Genomic DNA, 18,776 nt, shown 5'->3' on the forward strand with positions numbered 1-18,776 from the left:
CCCTGATTTTCCATTCCCTTTGCAGCCTCCTCTTCGTGCAAAAAACTGGTTCAGAGGTTTGGAAACGTCTGAGATGGTATTTGACATGTCTAGGGGGATGGAAGGAGAGATCAGAAAACATTGTCTTCCTCCACTGGATATCAGCCCTATCAATAAATTGCAGAAGGCATTGCCTTCCCAGAGGACACTGCCTTAAATTTTACTCTAGTATTATCAAGTAGGTATCTTTTTGCAGCTTCCATATCAGTTCCGTGTTTTAGTCCAAACATTAAACAGCTATTCAAAGTGCTTCATTCTGTCTGAGGCTCAGAACCTTGATATCTTATTTAAAGATCAGGCTGCTGCTGCTGCTGCTGATGCTGATGATGATGATGTGTTTTCTTATATGATAGAGGCAACCAGCTGTCACTGTGGGTATCAGATAGAACCTTTGGTATTTTTACTTTTATTTTAGAAGGCTGAATTCACTGGAAAATGTGAAAAAATACTAATGTATGGGAAGCAAGGGGTGCAAGTGTTTTTGCTACATGAGAAAGCACACAGCATCCAAGACACATTGAAAGCAATCTCATGGGAGAAAGTAAGGCCTCAGGGTAAGGCATGAGTGTCAGGTATAGCATACATACTAAATATACTACAGAAAATAAGGCCTTGGTACTACAGACTCTTATCACCTAAGTCCAGTTTACTGATACAAACCTAAATCCCGATGCTAGTCCCAACTTTTGTGTTTGTGTGCCTTTAAGTAAACTCCATTTTATGCCAACCCTATTATAGGGTTTCCCCCTTTGCCTTCCTCTTAGGCTGAGAGAGTGTGACTTGCCCAAGGTCACCCACCAGGTTTCCATGGCTGAACGGGGACTAAAAAGATTATCATACATGCACTTACTGTCAGGGAAAACGCTGGGGAAAAATTAGGGAAGCATGCGTGCATATAACCCCAAAGCGATTGCCTGGTCAGGGAATAGTGAGCTCCCTCTAGCATCCTGAAATCATTATGGGAGAGTGACTGTTCTGTTAATAGGAAAGTCACTCTCCCTTAACAATTCCAGGATACTAGAGGGAGCTCACCATTCCCTGACACAAGGGAAATTGCTTTAGGGTTACACACACAGGTTCTTTCCTAACCTTTCCCCAGCATGTCCCTGACGGTAAATGCATGTGTGATAATCTTCTAGGATCTTCCAGAGAAGACAGACAAGTCCCCAACTGGAGTAGAACAACTGAATCAACTGGATTTACATACATGTTGACTCACCATTCAACAACTGATTGAATAGGTCTGTTCAAGCTGGAACTAACCAAGAGGATTCCAGATAGCCATGTCTCCAGCCACAGTTATCCTTGTGGTAGAATTCAAAGATAAAACCGTGTTAGTCTGTAAATAGTATGTAGAGAGTCCTTGTAGCACCTTTGAGATTAACTAAAGAAAGAAGTTGGCAGCATGAGTTTTCATAAACTAAAGTCTTCTTTCTCAGATGCAGTTGAATGCATTCCATGGTTGCATCCCATGGAATCATGGGATTTGTAGTTTGTTAAGGTACTATAGCTCTCTGCCTAAGAATTCTAAATACCTCTCTCTAAACTGTAAATCCCATGATTCCATAGGCTGGATTCATGGCAGTTAAAATGGAATCAAACTGGAACATTTGGCATTATGCTGTTTCATCCTAAAAAGCTCCACCATGCTCCTGTATTAATCTTGTGAGCAAGGGAGTAGTGTTTGTCAGCTTTTAATAATCCATCCCAAACTCTGTTCTTTTTTTTCTTTTTGTTCTTTCCATTTACAACAAATTCTAACACATCACTAAGACAATGGCTCTCTCAGAAGTTTCCTGAGTATTGTAAAATTAAAGGGGATTAGGGCTTAACAAGACATTTTTCATTAACATCTTCATTATATTTTTCAGAAGAAGTCATTTGGATTTGAAATGCATTACTCTTTATTTAATGAATGAACAGTGTAATTTGCAACCTTTTTTCTTTTTAAAAAACATGCAGGTTATTTAAAAAAATAGCTCTTGCATTTCAAGTAACAACCATTCCTTCATCTTTGAGATTTTTTAAAAATATGTACTTTCCCACTACTCAGTCTTTTACTATATCTCTACATCTCTCTCTTCCTACCCAACTTTTTCTCTCTTCCATCTTTCATTGTTCCTATATTGATTATTTACTTTTTTTAAAAAAAAGTTTACTTTTTCTGGATTTTGTGTGTAGGCCATATATATTTGTTCAGTATTTATGTAAGCTTTGTGGTTCCCAGTATTTGCATAGAAACTCTGTATTCTGCTCATATTTCCATAGGGACTATAACTTCATCTCTAAAGAGGAATCCATTTAAATGAAATGCAGAAAGCTCAGAGCACCTTGTTTCCTTGGCTAGAAACAAGCATGGCAGGCCATCATTGTGATTTCTTTTCACAACTTGTTGACAGAAGTCACAGGGAGAAAAAACAATGATTCTCAGTTTGGGTAGGTAGATTCAGCGAAAATAATTTTGTCAGTTCAGCACCCCTTAAATGGCATGATACTATTAGACTAATTTATTGTCAAACCAGCAAGACATTTATTAAAGAATTAATGGGATGATCTGGCAATGGGCAAAGTTAAAGTAACATAAAAAGGGTTACACAGAGATTAAATTACCATGTTTCTAACCAACCATGTAAACAGTTACTCTTATGAGGTTAGTTTGATCATGATTATGATGATTATGGCTCCAGAAATGGGCATGCCATTTTACACAGGTTTTCAAGCAAAATTTCTGTGAGCAAAACACTTGAGGTGAGAGACAAGGTTAGTAAGGGATGAACATGAAAAAATGAAATATGAGGCCTAAGTGAACTCAATCCATGCACTCATGACTTTTGAAGAGGGCTATATTTTGTTTCTGATGTGGGTTGTGAATATCCTCCAAGTGTTAATGCACATGGTGTCTTATAGAAATCCTTGTCATGAAGCTTTTCCCTGTTGATGTGTCTATATAGGTGTCTATGCCCTTTGTGTAGGGAAAAATCGTAAAACCAAAACTATGAAGACCTATTTCCCATGTGCAAAATCTTTCTCCAAATTTGTTCTTAATTATGGATATAGAACTAGACAGAGCACAGCTCTGCTGAGAAAATACAGCTTCATTGAGACAGAATTACAAGGTAAAGTACTAGTATGAGTACTAGTCTTGAAGAAAGAGACTAGTACTCATATTACTGTAAAACTGGTATGATTCAAGAAGAGGAAGGAACAGGTGATCACTGCTTTTATAGTCCTCAAACTTTTCTGGGTTGTAGACTAAACTGATGGAACCCCTCAGAAAAAATACAACAAATGTGCAAAAAATGCATACAATTTATTTTAATGGATTGGTCAAATGCATCTGAAGAAGTAGACTTTACAAAGGCTGATGCTGCCAACTTCTTTCTTTAGGCATGGTACATACCTTCTTGAAGGTCTGGGCTGGCATTGGTGGTTTTTCCATGGCTTTCTGCTGGTGAAAAAAGAACCTGCAAAAAGTGTGTGTGAGGGGTTTCGCCGTGGTGGCGGTGTAACAAGTGCACCACTGGTGCACTAGTTATGTAAGTGCCACACGGTACCGTGCAGATGCCGTGCAGCACTTACGTAACAATGGCATACACAGGGGCGCCGCCATTGTTACATTGCCATGACGTATTAGGGTTAGGGAGCGTGTACATGATGTGTGCTCCCTAACCCTAATGCCAGTACTGGTATACCACTTGTTGGTGGTTTGTACTGCATCTTAGTTAGTCTCAAAGATGCTACAAGATATATATACTACATGCTATTCAACAGCATGGCTATATCTATGAATAGGGTGACAATGACACTGGCATAAAAAAAATAGCAATAATCCAAATAAAAGCATTACAGAAAAAAATAACAACAGTTATGACAACTTAAAAGTTCCTTAGGAGGGGTGACATATTCAGCCTGTCTGCATTTGGGCTACTAATCCTGCCAGACTAATAGCTGGCTCCTACAGGTGCAGAGCTTCCAAAGCAGAAAATATGGCTGCTAGGAAGGCCTCAACCACAGAACCTGTCTTTTAAGAATTAATGGAATAATTTTGATCCAAATATGCCAGGCCTTAGTATGGGTATTTTACAAACAGCAGGTCATGAATTCACACCTGCTCTCCTACAATGTGTAGAAGTTCACATTTAGATGTCTAATAATAATAATAATAATAATAATAATAATAATAATAATTTATATTCTGCTTTTTCTCAAGGAATCATAGACATAAATCAATATGCATGTAAACTGAGCTCGTGTGGAGGACCTTTCCTACCATGAGCCAAAGTGAGGCCTACTCCTTTAGAAAGTGGATACTACAGGCACATCTCTAGTGTCTATCTATTTCCAGCTATTTGTTATCTGTTATCTATTTAAATCCTTGTCTAGATTCCCATTATCCACTATCCAGTGTTGACAACCACCCACTTCTGTCCTCATGACAGTGTGGTGATAGCTGCCCCTGCATGTCCTAGCATGATGACAATGGACAAGCAAACGACGAGCAGCACAGATTGCTATCTTCCTATCAAATTCCCCCCTGTGCAACAAGGCAACCTTTATGCCATTGTGCTCCCTTCTCCCATGATATTGAAACTATCTTTCCCCTCTGGATGTCCCCCTCCTTTCTAGGGCTCCTATGGCTGCTTCTCAAGTATGTTCACCACCTCTCTTCTGTGGAAAACACATCCTTCCTTTACTGGGTTCTTAAAAACAACTTAAAACAATACACTAAGAGGAAGATATTAAAAGTGCATAGCAAACTCTCTCCTTTGTCTGACAGAGAGATGGGCCGTCACCCTTATATATCACAAATGTGGCTGTGTCAAAAGGGTGATCCCACCAGTGTCAGGCCACCTCCTACAAGGATCCTGCTTTTATCATTGACAGGCAAGGTGACTGAGATGGATAGTTTGCAGTACCATCTTAGTTAGGGCATCAGTCTTGCAAAGAGCAGAGTCCCGCTGATGAAGCAGAAGTCTATGGAAGCAACACCAAACCATAAACTCTTTCTTCCTATGGCCTCTTGATGGTCTCTGTGGTCCCCCTCCCTTCCTCAACTGCTTTATCACATCAAAATATAATTAAACTGTTCTTAACGTTAAAAGCCACTAAAAGCTTGCCCATTGACAGGAATATTATTAAAAGTTCTTTTATCTCAGTTCTTAAAGGCCTGCAGAAAAAATAAAAATTGCTGGCATACAAAATAGCCAGGATGGTGCCAGTCTTAGCCTTTGTACTATTTCCAGCACCTGGGAGAAACGAGTGACAAGGCCCTCTTCTATGTTGCAACCAGCTATATCTATGAGTTTATAGTGGCACAAAGAGGAGGACCTCATGTTAACAATCCTCATATTTTAAAGTTTTCCAAGTATGTATTAAAATATATAATAACTCAACAGGGTTGTATCTCCATATTTGGGGAAAGGGATGCCCCACTATGAACTACAGTTTTAAAAAGTGGTGGAGATAAATCTAACAGTAAAACAGATAATCACTGTCACTCAAGACCAGTTCAGTCTGTTAAGACAGTGTTTTTGTGCTACTCTAGAGAACAAAAGGTCATGCTTATTTCTTTAGTGCGATATAGCTACAAACTCCAAATGAGCTGAATTTTGACAGCAGTATCAAAATGAGAAGTATATGTGAAAAACTCAAGAGATATATTAAACTGAAATTCTTAAACTTTTTAAAAAGAATTATACTGATAAGGGAGCATAAAAGGAAAAGCAATGCACAGCATTTACTTCCTACTTTGGACATCTTCATTTTACTACTTCAGATTGGAATGGAGAGGAAAAAATGGGGGAGGGATTTGCATTTTAAAATGAACTAATTTGGCTGGAATCCCAAAGATTTATTTTAAACTTCGATGATAAACCTCTTTACCAGTGTGTAAGTACCATGGAATTCAGTTAAACTTCTGTATAAATATGGTAAAGATTTCACAGGATGACTTCCCCACCCTTTGATCAATAGGTCCCAGTGTCATATCCTGATGTGCTTACAAAATGTAGTTTCCCTTAGTTTTGATATATAGATAGAGAGAACCCTATGAAATTCATGGGATCACTGTAATTGGTCGGTGACTTGAAGGCATACACACATACACAATTCCACCCTGCTCCTAATTTTAAAACAAAATGCAAAACAAAAAATAATCTTTATAATACCAACAGTTTTTTGTAAAAAGAACATTAAATGAGCCAGCATATTAAACAGTAATAATTTAAAATTTTGAAAACATATAAAACACAACTATGAGGATCAAAGAACAGCCATCCCTCAATTAACAAAACCTCTGACAGTGAAGCTCCTTTTTTCAAAGTCCTTTTAATCTGCCCATACCCCTTCTCTTTACTTTCTCATCTTCTATCTAGCTAGAAGGTTGTTGTTGTTTTTTAGCAGCATCAGTTTTGGGAGGTGGTGAAGGAGGGCTGGACAAATACAGATTTTATTTATTTATTTACTGTATTTATACCCCACACAAAGACTTTGAATGTTTGGTTTAGCTGGATAAAAAAAGGATTCTGCTTTACCTGATGCTACTGTAGCTGTGTGCCTACCCACAACAGGCAAAGTAAGCAGCAAATCACTCCAGAATCATGAATAGCAAAACAGCTAGAAAGAGGTAGAAGATAAGCCTGTTACACCAGATCCTTACAACATATTAAAAAGGCAGAGATCTAGATGTCTAATTACTAAAATGAAAATTGAAGAAAACTGGAGGCTGTTGAAAGACAAATACATCACTGAATGTATTTAGAAGAAGCACTCAAGTGATCCCTATCAGTTCAACGTGTTTTATATGCTTATGCAAGACTTACCTGACTTTTTTTTTTAAAAAAAATTATACATCTATTTTGTAGTTTAGAATTTAAAAAGTTTGCAGAAACTTATTGCTTTCCATGTTATTTCTGCCTCTGGAACCAAATTTGTTGTTACAGATGTAATGTCCAGGAACACATCAACTTTATTAACTGAAGCACACCCGTACAGCAGCCCTGAAGAAAGTACTTTTCCAAAGGGTTGTGTGTGTGTGTGTGTGTGTGTGTATATAGTATGTCTAGGTTTCTGCTTTTAGTCTCTTGATGCCAGTGGAAGAAGAGCACAGGGGGAGCTTCCCTCTTACCCAAGGAATACTGTATGCACAGTTCATTGCACCTAGTCCATAAGAAGAGATAAGGTAGCACTAACATTACACTTACTTGTGCTATAATGTATCATCAATTTTGATTGTTTATTCATGCATGGCAAGGGGTTGGACTTGATGGCACTTGAAGTCTCTTCCAACTCTATGATTCTATGAACTTGCACCATGAATGGGCATCTTGTGACTGATTGTTGTAATTAAATTTAGGCAAAGTATCCACAGTGAATAATTTATCTGCTGACTTTTAGTCCCCTTTCAGTTAGAAATTATTTATGAACCTTTCTTAATTATGATGATTTGTCTTTTCATTTGTAACAAAGAACTTCATTCTATCTGGCTCCTCCCTTTCTGCTACTTGGAGACTTTGGCGTCCAGATAACATATTCTCTGTATTATTCTGGAGCCTAAATCCCAACCTTGGACATGCTCAAGGCAAACTTGGACATTCCTTTTGAGATAAATTGAAGGCTAAAATGTTGCTTTGTTAGCATTGAAAGAGACTTTGTTTTGCTTCACTTATTCACAAGGCTTTGGGGAAAAGACAGCTCATTTTGGAGGACAGGCAGCTGATCAAGCTATGCAGTACCAGAACTTGGAAATAATTACATGGCCAGTTGGTTAAGTTGTGTCTTGAATGGGAACAGCTGCAAGAGGAGTAGCAGTGAAATCCACAGTAGATTCACCCCCAAATAACTATTCAGGGATAACTAGTCATGATCCTTAATTCTTTTTCTAATAATGGAGATACAATTATATTACATTATACTTGTGATTTAGCAAGGGCTAAACAGCACACATATTGCATTATGATTGTAACTTTTTAGTTAATTTTAAATTTAAAGGGTGTGACGTCACTTAATGGGTCAGAAAGACTATCGCGTAATCATTGATGCTGACAATCACATGATGATCTTTGAAGCTCAGGCTCATGTGCTGCCACATGCTGCTGCAAACATGTAGTTTCCTGCTAATTCTAGGAAAGTAATAGCAAAAGTAACTATTATAAATTGAAATTATAACTGCAACCAATTAATTTTAATGCTAACTTCCAGGACCTCAGAGTCATAGAAGAAACTAATTACATTTAAAAAGGTAACTTCTCATGCATTGGCAAAGACTATACAATTTCCCCTCTATTATTTACAAAATTTGCAGGACATTTAAATGTTCTAATGCATATCTATGGGAGGAGAAGCACAGTATCAGCCCCCCCCCCCCCCAATCTATACAGATTCATGAAAAAGGCTCTAGACAGTTCCCACAGGGTTGTTGATTATGGGGAGAGGCCTCTACATGCTCACATGCATATATGTTCAGAATGTCTACAGTTTTTCAAATGATTATCTGTATGTTTTATTCTCCATTAGCATTTGTCCAACAGTATTTATATTCCTACATGTCTTGAACATCTTCAGTGAGCAAGTGTAGATATTTTGTATTATTCATCAGTGCATATCTTATCATAAAAAATAATGGGAAGCACATTGGAATTTGGGAATGTGATGTTTGTCTGCATTCCAGCACCACTAATTCAGAACAATAATGCCAAGATGACAATTTAAGAGATTTGAATTTGCTTGTTTGCGAAAACAACGTTCAGTGCCAACAAATTCCATGTTTGCACTTCACAAGTGCATATTTGGAGATAATGAAATTTGGCATCATGAGATTCTCTGCTTTAATGAAAAGAAGGCATTTCTAGCTCCTGCCTTGGACTGATAGATTTGAAAGTGTTGAGCTATACCTGATGCAATATCCAAATTCTGAAGAATTTTTAGGAATTGCTGTATGCCTACAGTCTAATTAATATACAATAGAAATAAAAGAAATTACATAATATGTTATGTCCATGGCAGACCAAAGGTGTATATGTGGGGGTTATCCTTACATTCCTTCACCATTGCCAATACTGAGTAGAGCCCCCATCACCACATTTCATGTGGAAATGAGGCTTCTGTCTGCACCCACCTGGCCAGGTGCCCCATTTCCATGGCAGACACAGTGATGGGGTCTAGTCTATAGTGGCAATGGTGGAGGAAGGTTAGGAGCATGTTGGGTCATATAGGCGGGTTATAGACTGCCCATTTGGGGCGGTCTGGACCCGCCCCTTTCCCCGGAGTATCGGGGCTTCAGCGGCTACACCGGCAGCCGCTGAGGCCCCGATCCGCCGCTTTTCAGGCTGTGGGGAAGCAGCAAAACGCCGCTTCCCTGCAGCCTGAAAAGGGGTGTCCTTGGGCTTCAAGCCCCAAGGACACCCCACGGCGGCGGGGAGGGGGAGAAAGGGGGAGAAAGGAGTCTGAAGGCTGCGCCCAGCGAAGCAAAGTGGCGCCGCGGACCAGGAAGGAGCTCCGAAATGGAGCTCCTTCCTGGTCCGCGGAAAGGGTGCCCTAGGCGCCCTGCTGCGGATTGAGGACATTACGTCCGTGCTGCCCCGTCTAGAGGCGGCGCGGCCGTGATGTCCTCACGGCGGCGGCCGTATGGAAGGGCCGTCGCCGTTTAGTGCATGACGAGCTCCAACTGCCTGCCTGTAAGAAGAAAAGCCCTCCCTTCAGCCACCATGTTGGGGGGAGAGAGGCAGGCAAGCTCCAACTGCCTGCCTGTAAGAAGAAAAGCCCTCCCTTCAGCCACCATGTTGGGGGGAGAGAGGCAGGCAAGCTCCAACTGCCTGCCTGTAAGAAGAAAAGCCCTCCCTTCAGCCACCATCTTGGGGGGAGAGAGGCAGGCTAGCTCCAACTGCCTGCCTGAAAGAAGAAAAAGCCCTCCTTCCAACCACCATCTTGAGGGGGAGAGAGGCCTGTTATGTTTTATTTTGACTTTGTATTGTACTTCCTGTTGTACACCGCTTTGATCTAATTTGGAAAAGCGGTATATAAATAAAAATTATTATTATTATTATTATTATTATTATTATTATTATTATTATTATTAAAGTGCCGGTGTGTAACCGGCCAATAGTCTGCTAGGGGTTGCCATTGAGTTTTTGACAAACTCTCTAGCAAATAGCAGGTCATTTTGATCCGTGCTAAGACCTATTTGTGCCAGGATCAGATCGTGACTATAGACCATTGTCTGGTCTGTCCTATCCTGGCTCAAGGGTATTGGCCTGCATCAACAGGACAGCATGAGGCCAACGATAATATGTCCCATTTGGCCCATGAGGACAGGCCCTAAATCTATATCTATATTTATCTATCATTTATTTTACCTTTGACTAATTCTGTAGGCATTATTATCATGTACTTGGCATATTTGCAATTCAGTTGAATGCAGTCATTTCCCTATCTAAATAGGACCAAGTTCAATTTTCATTCTGATTAACTCATTGATATAAAACCTTTTTTTTTTTGAGAGAGAGAGAGGGGGGGGAAGTATATTGGATACATTTAATAATTGAATAGAGGTGAATATTCACAGGGAAAGCAAAGAAAAGCATAATATATATAGTCAAATAACATAAATGAATTGATAAACATTAAATAGCAAATTTAAAAAGAAGTAAACTTGCATCCTTGAATTATAAGCTAACATAAAGAAACTCCACAAGCCTGCTGATATTTAAGAAATCACAGTTAATCCACCATGTTCTTTTTGCTCTGTGAAATTTATTATAATCTGCTGGAATTGTAACAACCCATGGCAAAGATGGGCGTGGGGAGTGCAGACAACATCAGATGATACCTCAGAGGAGTGGACACCCAGTGGGATGGTACACTCAGAGGGACTGGCACAGCTTTGGAAGGGATGAGAAAGAGACTTGTCCCTTTCTTGCTCACATAGAAGATGTCCCAGACCACGAACAGGTGCTCTGGAAGCTGCAGCACTTCTCCCCTCAGCAACAACTGCTGCTGCAGGAGTTGCCTTCCATTCAGAGTTCAGTGCAGCTGCTCCTGTAGCAGCTATGCTGGACTCTGAAGGCCTCTGCTGGGAGTGTCCAGTGCCTTCAAAGTCCAATATGGCTGCTTGTGCAGCAGCCATGTCAGGCTCAAATGGGCCTCTGTTGGGAGGGGGGGCTTCAGAGTCTGGAGCACTGCTGAGCACTCTTCCATGCCCCCACTGGCTGGCCTGGGAGGCAGGGAGGGAAGGAGGGTAGGGCAGTCCACCCCTTGCACGGGGTGACACCAATTACAGTGACACCAATGATCCATGAAATATTATTATAATAATCCAAAACAGATATCTCCTTCTGGTCATTCTTTCCAGTCTCTTATTACCCAGCTTTTCCATAGTTCACATCAACTGTTCAGTTTTAACTGCCATTTCCCAAAGTCCTATATATTACTAAGATGCAACTTCCCACCCAGAAAGAGTGAAGTAATTACTGCAGATGTTACACCTCTATAAACAACTTCTACTACTAGACATTTTCAGTGTATAGTCACCCTTCAGAATCCATGGATTCTGCATCCATGGCTTCAAAGATCCATGGCTTGAAAAAACATATAGTTTTTAAAAATCCCCAAAAGCAAAATTTATTTTTTTTTTCCATTTTATATAAGGGGTATCATTTTACTTCACCATGGTGTATAATAGGACATCCACAGATTTCGGTATCTATGGGGGCAGGTTCCTTGGAACCAAACCCAGTGGATGCCAAGGGCCCAATGTATAGTTGTTAAGCTTCCCCCTTCCCACATGGTAACTGTGGATAACTTAAAACAGGACAGATTGCCTTGTGAAAAATACAATCACTAAATCCACACTTGTTACATGATCATGTTGCTCTGACTATAAATATTATAAATCCTAAGCATACATATAATATTGCACTTCACACCCATCATGATTGAATGCTCCTCCCAACACCATTCAAAGGAAATGGACCCTGTTGTTTGATTCTGACACTGTTTTCACCTCCACATGGGAAGCTGACATAAGAAGGACCACTATGGAGGCTTGCTGGTCTTTGGGGGCATGGAGCACGAAAGAACCACTTTGTCTTGCAGTATTGTTTGAAACTGAACTGTTTTGAATAGCATTTTATCTTTTAAAATTGTATTTCACTCTTTTATTCATTTCATTTTATTCTTTTCACTGGAAGTTTGAATTGTTTTCAGACTGTGAATAGTTTAATTTTATTTTTATGTTCACTTTTTGAAAGTTTTAAATTGTATTCTTTTGAAATGAAAGCTGCTTTGAACTCCAATTTTGGGAGAAAAGCAGGAAAGAAATAATAATAATCAACATCATTATAATGAACAACAACAACTCTGGGGTGATAGCACCATGGAAGATCCTGTCTGCATGATGCTCATTAATTGCAGTACCATGTGATGAAGCCACAAAAGAAGCCACAGTCATTGTTTATGGAATCTACATCTGCCTAGAAATGACCCCATTTTAAGGTGATCTTTTATGCGTTCTGTCTCTAAGCTCTCAGAGTCTCATGAGACCTTACTTCCTTCGTTGTTCTACAGTACCCATGATGATTTTGGGGGGAGTGTTTTGTGCAAGGGGACACAGTCATGCAGTTGATTTTAGTGTAAGGAGTAGTTATTCAAATGCCGCATATTTAAGCAGAGCCTGACTTTGAAAGTTTTTTTTTTTGTAGTTCTGAGACCCCCCCCCCAAAAAAAGTTAACAATTCAGTTCAAAAAAACACAATCCTTTAACTTCCCTATTACTCACAAGTAATTGAGACTATTACTTGTAGCTTACAGTTTTAAAAAGCTATAGCTACAATCTGTTGGTTTGTGATAGTTACAGCTTGCAAGATGACACTTGGTGGAATACTGTTATGTGATCTTCCTCCACCACCAATTAGTGAGGCAGTAATCACACCACCATAAAAATAACTAAATAGTACAGCTATACCACCAAAAGGGTTATGCTATTCCTTAAATTTTAATTTTAATGTTATACTTTCTGTGGCCTAAATATAATTGCTAATCAACAGTTACATAGATCCAATCAGATTCAGTGGGTCTACTCTACTAGCAATGGATATAGGCTATGGTGCAAAACTATATAGGATATAGGCTATTAGTACAAAACAAACAAACAAACATGGGGGAGTTACTTCCAGATACTGAATTTAATACAGGATTATTGTAATTCTGTGCCAGTCTGCTACACTGATTCAACATACCCGAAATGATCATTTCTTATAAGAAAAAAGGAAGTATTTAAAATGTTAAACTACGGAGCCTTAAAAGTTAACAAACGAGAAAGAAAAATCCCTGCTAAATTGCTAGAAATGGCAAACCTGCTTCTTAAATTAAACAAACAACCAAAAAAAACTCCAGTGCACTGCTTAGTTAAAAGTGACCTTTGCAGGACATCCTAATCATATTTCAAGTATTAATTTTTCACAACAAACCAGATCATCCAGCAGTGTGTGTCTCCCTTTGTGTCTTCAAGGCAATTAATTTTTCCCATTTCACACTTTAACAAGAATCTTTGTGCACTTAAGAAACCTATACTTAGGTCTTTTTTTAAAAAAAAATATGTGTCAGTATTCTCTTCTTTGTGTATTACAATTTATTTTTGACCTCAAATAAACAACTTGGATTTGATTTTTTTTCTGGATTCCCCCCTCCCCTCCACAAGTAGTGAATCATTATTTTAATGGACAGTGTCTTTATTCTTAGAGACCTGTTTGTTTCAAATAATTGAGGGGTTGGAAATCATAGAGGTCAAATAGGTGGCAAAGACAATCATCTGGAGTGAATATATAATAGGCAACAAAGTTATTCATATTCAATGTCTAATACAGGGGTCGGCAACCTCTGGCCCGCGGGCCAGATGCAGCCCGCGGAGGCCTTTCGGCTGGCCCCCGCCTGCCCCTGCCACCGCCGCTGATTGCGGCTTTTCCCAGCTCCTGGGCGCCACCATTTTGTTTTTCAAAATGGCGGCGAAGTCTCACGTGACCTTCCCCAAGGACGCGCGAGACTTCGCCGCCATTTTGAAAAACAAAATGGTGGTGACCTATAGGCGAAGTTTCGCGCGACCAAAAGAAAGGTTGCGTGAGACTTTGCCGCCATTGGCGGTGGCCTCTGGGAGGCCCGATGCCATCGCTGGTGCCCTCCAAGAAGGCTCCGGCAGCGGCAGCAGGCCTCCCAGAGGCCCGTTGCCTTCGCTGGGGCCCTCCAACAAGGCTCCGGTGGCGGCAGCGGGCCTTGGAAGGCCCGTTGCCTTTGCTGGGGCCCTCCAAGAGGGCTCCGGCGGCAGCAGCGGGCCTCCGAGAGGCCCAATGCCATTGCCGGGGGCCTCCAAGAGGCCAGTTGCCATCGCTGGGGCCCTCCAAGAGGACTCCTGTGGTGGCAGCAACCCTCTGGGAGGCCCGTTGCCGCCGCTGGGGCCCTCCAAGAGGGCCCCAGCAATGGCAAAAGGGCCTCCCAGAGGCCCGCTGCCACCACCAGAACCCTCTTGGAGGGCCCCAGCGACGGCAAAAGGGACGGCAAAGAGGAGGAGGCCTCCAGTGCTGTTTGCCCCCGCTGGCTTTTTTGCCGGCCTCTGACGGGGCCTGGGGCCCCGTCAGGGGCCGGCAAAGAGGGGGAGGCCTCCAGCGCTGGAAGTGTTCCATATTTTAGATTTTTTATTTTATTTTGTAATACCTGTATTTGCATATTCATAATGAAACATAATGAGGCTGGAGAGAGATGGAGGATCTGTAAAATGGTGGGAGCCATGAGTTGCCACCATGTCACAAATCCTTGCATTACTCTCCAGCAATGTCTTTCATTTCATTTTTTCATGCTTTTCCAGCCACACCTCTCTCCAGCCTCACAAATACAGTACATTTATGTCATATACTACTTGTTCTATAGTTCAAAAGGTCTTGGATTTTGGGGTATTCTGAATTTTGGAATTCCAGATAAGGAATGTGTGCCTTCAAGTTGTTTCCGACGTATTAGTTTCTGCATGACAGGGAATTGGACTGGATTGCCCTTGGGGTCTCTTCCAAATCAACGATTCTGTGATTCTATGTTTCTATGATGATGGCCACCCTAAGGTGAACCTATCATGGCAACATTTGTTCCAAGGAGGTTTGCCATTGCCTTGAGGCTGAGAGCCCCAGTAGGTTTTATGACCATGCGGGAATTCAACCCTGGTCTCTAAATTCAAAGTTCAACTCTCAAACTGCTATGCCGCTGGATCTCAATATTCAACCTGTATTGCACATACTATTTTCTATTATTTTAAAAATTGTATTTGTTTTTCTTTTGTTTTTTGGTGGTGGGGGGGGACCCTTGAAATGCTAAAATGGTTCCAAATCCACAGATAACCCCCCATCAAAAGTAACATTTTACATATAACGAGTGAGCATTACTCATCATATTAAAGGCAATGATATTACTAATCAGCATAATACTTTTTAAAAAATCAGTGCCATAAATATAACATGTTACATCCAGTTCCAGATACAACTTGAAATGGGAAGTTGAACATTTATGGGGATAGATAAGCATTAAATACTTTATTATTAGTGGAGGATAGCTTCCTTTTAGAATGGGAGAAATGTAGACAAGTTGGGAACCAGCAAATGATGGTGTCTGGTGATGGGTTTTTTGTTTTTGTTTGTTTGTTGTTTTTGGCTTTCTCAGGTACTTCAGAAGCCTAGATTTGGTCCTTGTCCATTAGATTCTGCACCCCTATTATACAACAAAGCCAGTTCCCTAGATTCTTTTTGTTGTTTTAAAGTAATTTCGTGCAGTTCTTCATGTATATATCTTTCTCAGTATTAAAATTATTTAACATTTATTGTTATTTCTTTGTCTGTACTTCATCTCTCCATACTTAAACATATTAAAATTATTAAAACAAATACCCTGAAATTAATTAGAGAATTCCCCCCCCCCCAAGGCATTTAATTTAATAAGAGACAAGGTTCTCTTTTAAAGTCCACATGCAATTAATCATTACCATGATAAAATAGTCAATGCTTTATAATCTTTGGACAGTTCACAATAAAGTGAAATGATGTACAACTTTTATGGAGATTTATTGTCCTCATTTAGGAAGAATATATGCAGTATTTTTTACCTGATTCAACTAAACTAATGGAATGAACCTGAAACATAGGTTAATTAAGTTAGAGACATTTTTTCACTGGCATATGGTTTCTGTGCGGTTTAGGAAACTAGGTATAGAGTCAGCAGTTTGTATCTGTGTGTGTGTGTGCACGCACACACACCTGCAGATGTGTGTGTCATTAAAATGAGTTTTTCAAAACTAAGATAAACAATACCTTATAGAAACAAATTGTCACTATCGTTACCTTGCATGATTTCTTCTAATAGTAAAATGCAAATAGAAATAATTCATAAATATACGTTCTAGACTACTGTATGCTACTTACCTACTATTACTTACTGCTTTCAGAATCTATAATATGTGCACTCAGGCCTTCAGCATTAGAGTTAAGTAAACAAACATGGATGTCATGCATGTTAACCCTCTTCCTTCTGTTGCTACTTTGATCCTACCCAACTGATGTGTCTGAAAAGAAAAGATTCCTCTATGGATAGACATTCTCCATGTGAGCCAAGCTCTAGAAAATTAACATGTTCCATCCATACAGGATTCTCTCCTCTTCATACTTGTCAGTTTGCACACTGGAAAAGCAACAGTGGTGATGGTGGTGGTTCCTTTATTACATATACACCACAAATGGGGAAGCCTGAAGTTCTTCTTGATCCGTCATCTGAATACCTCAATGGTCCAATATAGTATTAAGTGACCACATTTCTAACAGTTACCTATTTTTTGTTATATTAACTACTTCTTTATTTTATTTTATTTTTATTTTTGCTGTTATGTTCTTTCAAGTCATTTCTGACTAATGATGACCCAAATCTATCTTGGTTTTTTTAAAATAAGTAATATTTGTTTGGGGAAGGTTTCCATTGTCTACCTCTGAATGAATGTGACTTGTCCAAGGTCACCTGATAGGTTTCCATGGCTGAAGTGGAATTTCAGCCCTAGCCTCCCAAAGTTCTAATGCAAACCACTACATTATGCTTGTATGTGAGTGAAACAGTAGTAATTCACTTCAGAACATCCCAGCCTGATCCCCTAGGTGTATGGAGACTATAGTATAGCCAGCGGCTTAAAAGACTGAAAAAACACTGGACCAGGAAAGCATATCTACTCAACTCACTAACGTTCCTGCTATGCTGCAGAGACACAGATTCCATACCACACCTTTTCACAGCAAAAAGGATTTTAAAAACCCCACAGGCCAACCGTATCTACAACAGGATGAAATATGCATGGTTATGGGAGAAAATACCCACCACCTGCGAAGAACTGGCTAACACAGACAAGGAATACTATCACTCCATCTCAGCATCAGTCAAAATATGAACATCCAAGACTGGGACAAAATTGACAGCCTCATCTACAGGAACATGGAAAAAAGATATGGTAGACCACACTGAAAGGCCCATTACAAATGGGCAGGAAAGTATGCGCTGAGTGCGTACTAGGGTTAGAAAGGGGCGGTGCTTCCACACACCCCTAACCCTCAAAATGGTAGCAGCCGTTCCACACGGCTGCCACCATGAGGACATCACGACCGCGCCGCCTCTATATGGGGCGGCACGGACATGACGTCCTTGCTCCATGCCAGGGTGCTTAGTGCGCCCTTAGCGCGGAGCAGGAAGGAGCTCCGTTTCGGAGCTCCTTCCTGGTTTGGTCCGCTCGGCGCAGCCTTCACACAACTGCGCCCAGCGGACCAAAGGAGAAAAGGGCCAAGCGGGCCCTTTCTCCTCCTCCCCGCTGCCGCGGGGTGTCCTTGAGGCTTGAAGCCCCAAGGACAGCCCTTTCCAGGCTGCAGGGAAGCGGCCTGTTGCCGCTTCCCCGCAGCCTGGAAAGCGGCGGATCGGGGCCTCAGCGGCTGCCGGTCTAGCCACTGAGGCCCCGATACCCCGGGGAAAGGGGCGGGTGCAGCCCGCCCCAAACAGGCGGTCTGTAACCCGCCAATGACAAAGACAAATGCCACAAGCACTTGCTGAAACCCTCACTGGATACACATCATGAACCATCATAAATCTCACACAGTGGCAACTTTCGAAAGCAGAAACATCCATCCTGGCCAAACAAAGCAACTTTGCAGTAACCACCACCACAATCCCAGTTGAAGACGTCATTGCCCAGGTTGAATCAGCCCTCCACCATCTCCCAGAGGAGGAAGCAGAAGAGAGGAGATATGGCATGGATTCTGCACAAGGCAAAACCATCTCCCAGTAACATAACCAAAAAGAAACAAAAGTCATCAAGGACCTCAGTTCCAACCCAGAAATCATCATTCTCCCAGCGGACAAAGGCAATGCCACAGTAATCATGGAAACAGAACAACAGAAACAAAAAATCAAGGAACTCCAGTATACAAAAACTGAAACAAGACCCAACCAACAAAATCACCAGAAAAATGAACACCCTGATCAAAAACTCTTCAATTCAGCCAACTACACACCAAGGTTTGTGCAAATCTGAGGCTCTCCCACCAAGACTATATGGACTTCCCAAGATCCACAAGGATTTCATTCCACTCCAACCCATAGTGAGTGCCACTGAATGACTTGGCCAAGTTTCTTGCCACACAGTTACAAACCCATATAGGGCAAACCCCCCACTACATCAAGAACAC

Source organism: Sceloporus occidentalis, unplaced genomic scaffold (genome assembly GCF_023333645.1).
Source record: "Sceloporus occidentalis isolate IW3139 unplaced genomic scaffold, rSceOcc1.0.p SCAF_5, whole genome shotgun sequence".
Classification (NCBI taxonomy): domain Eukaryota; kingdom Metazoa; phylum Chordata; class Lepidosauria; order Squamata; family Phrynosomatidae; genus Sceloporus; species Sceloporus occidentalis.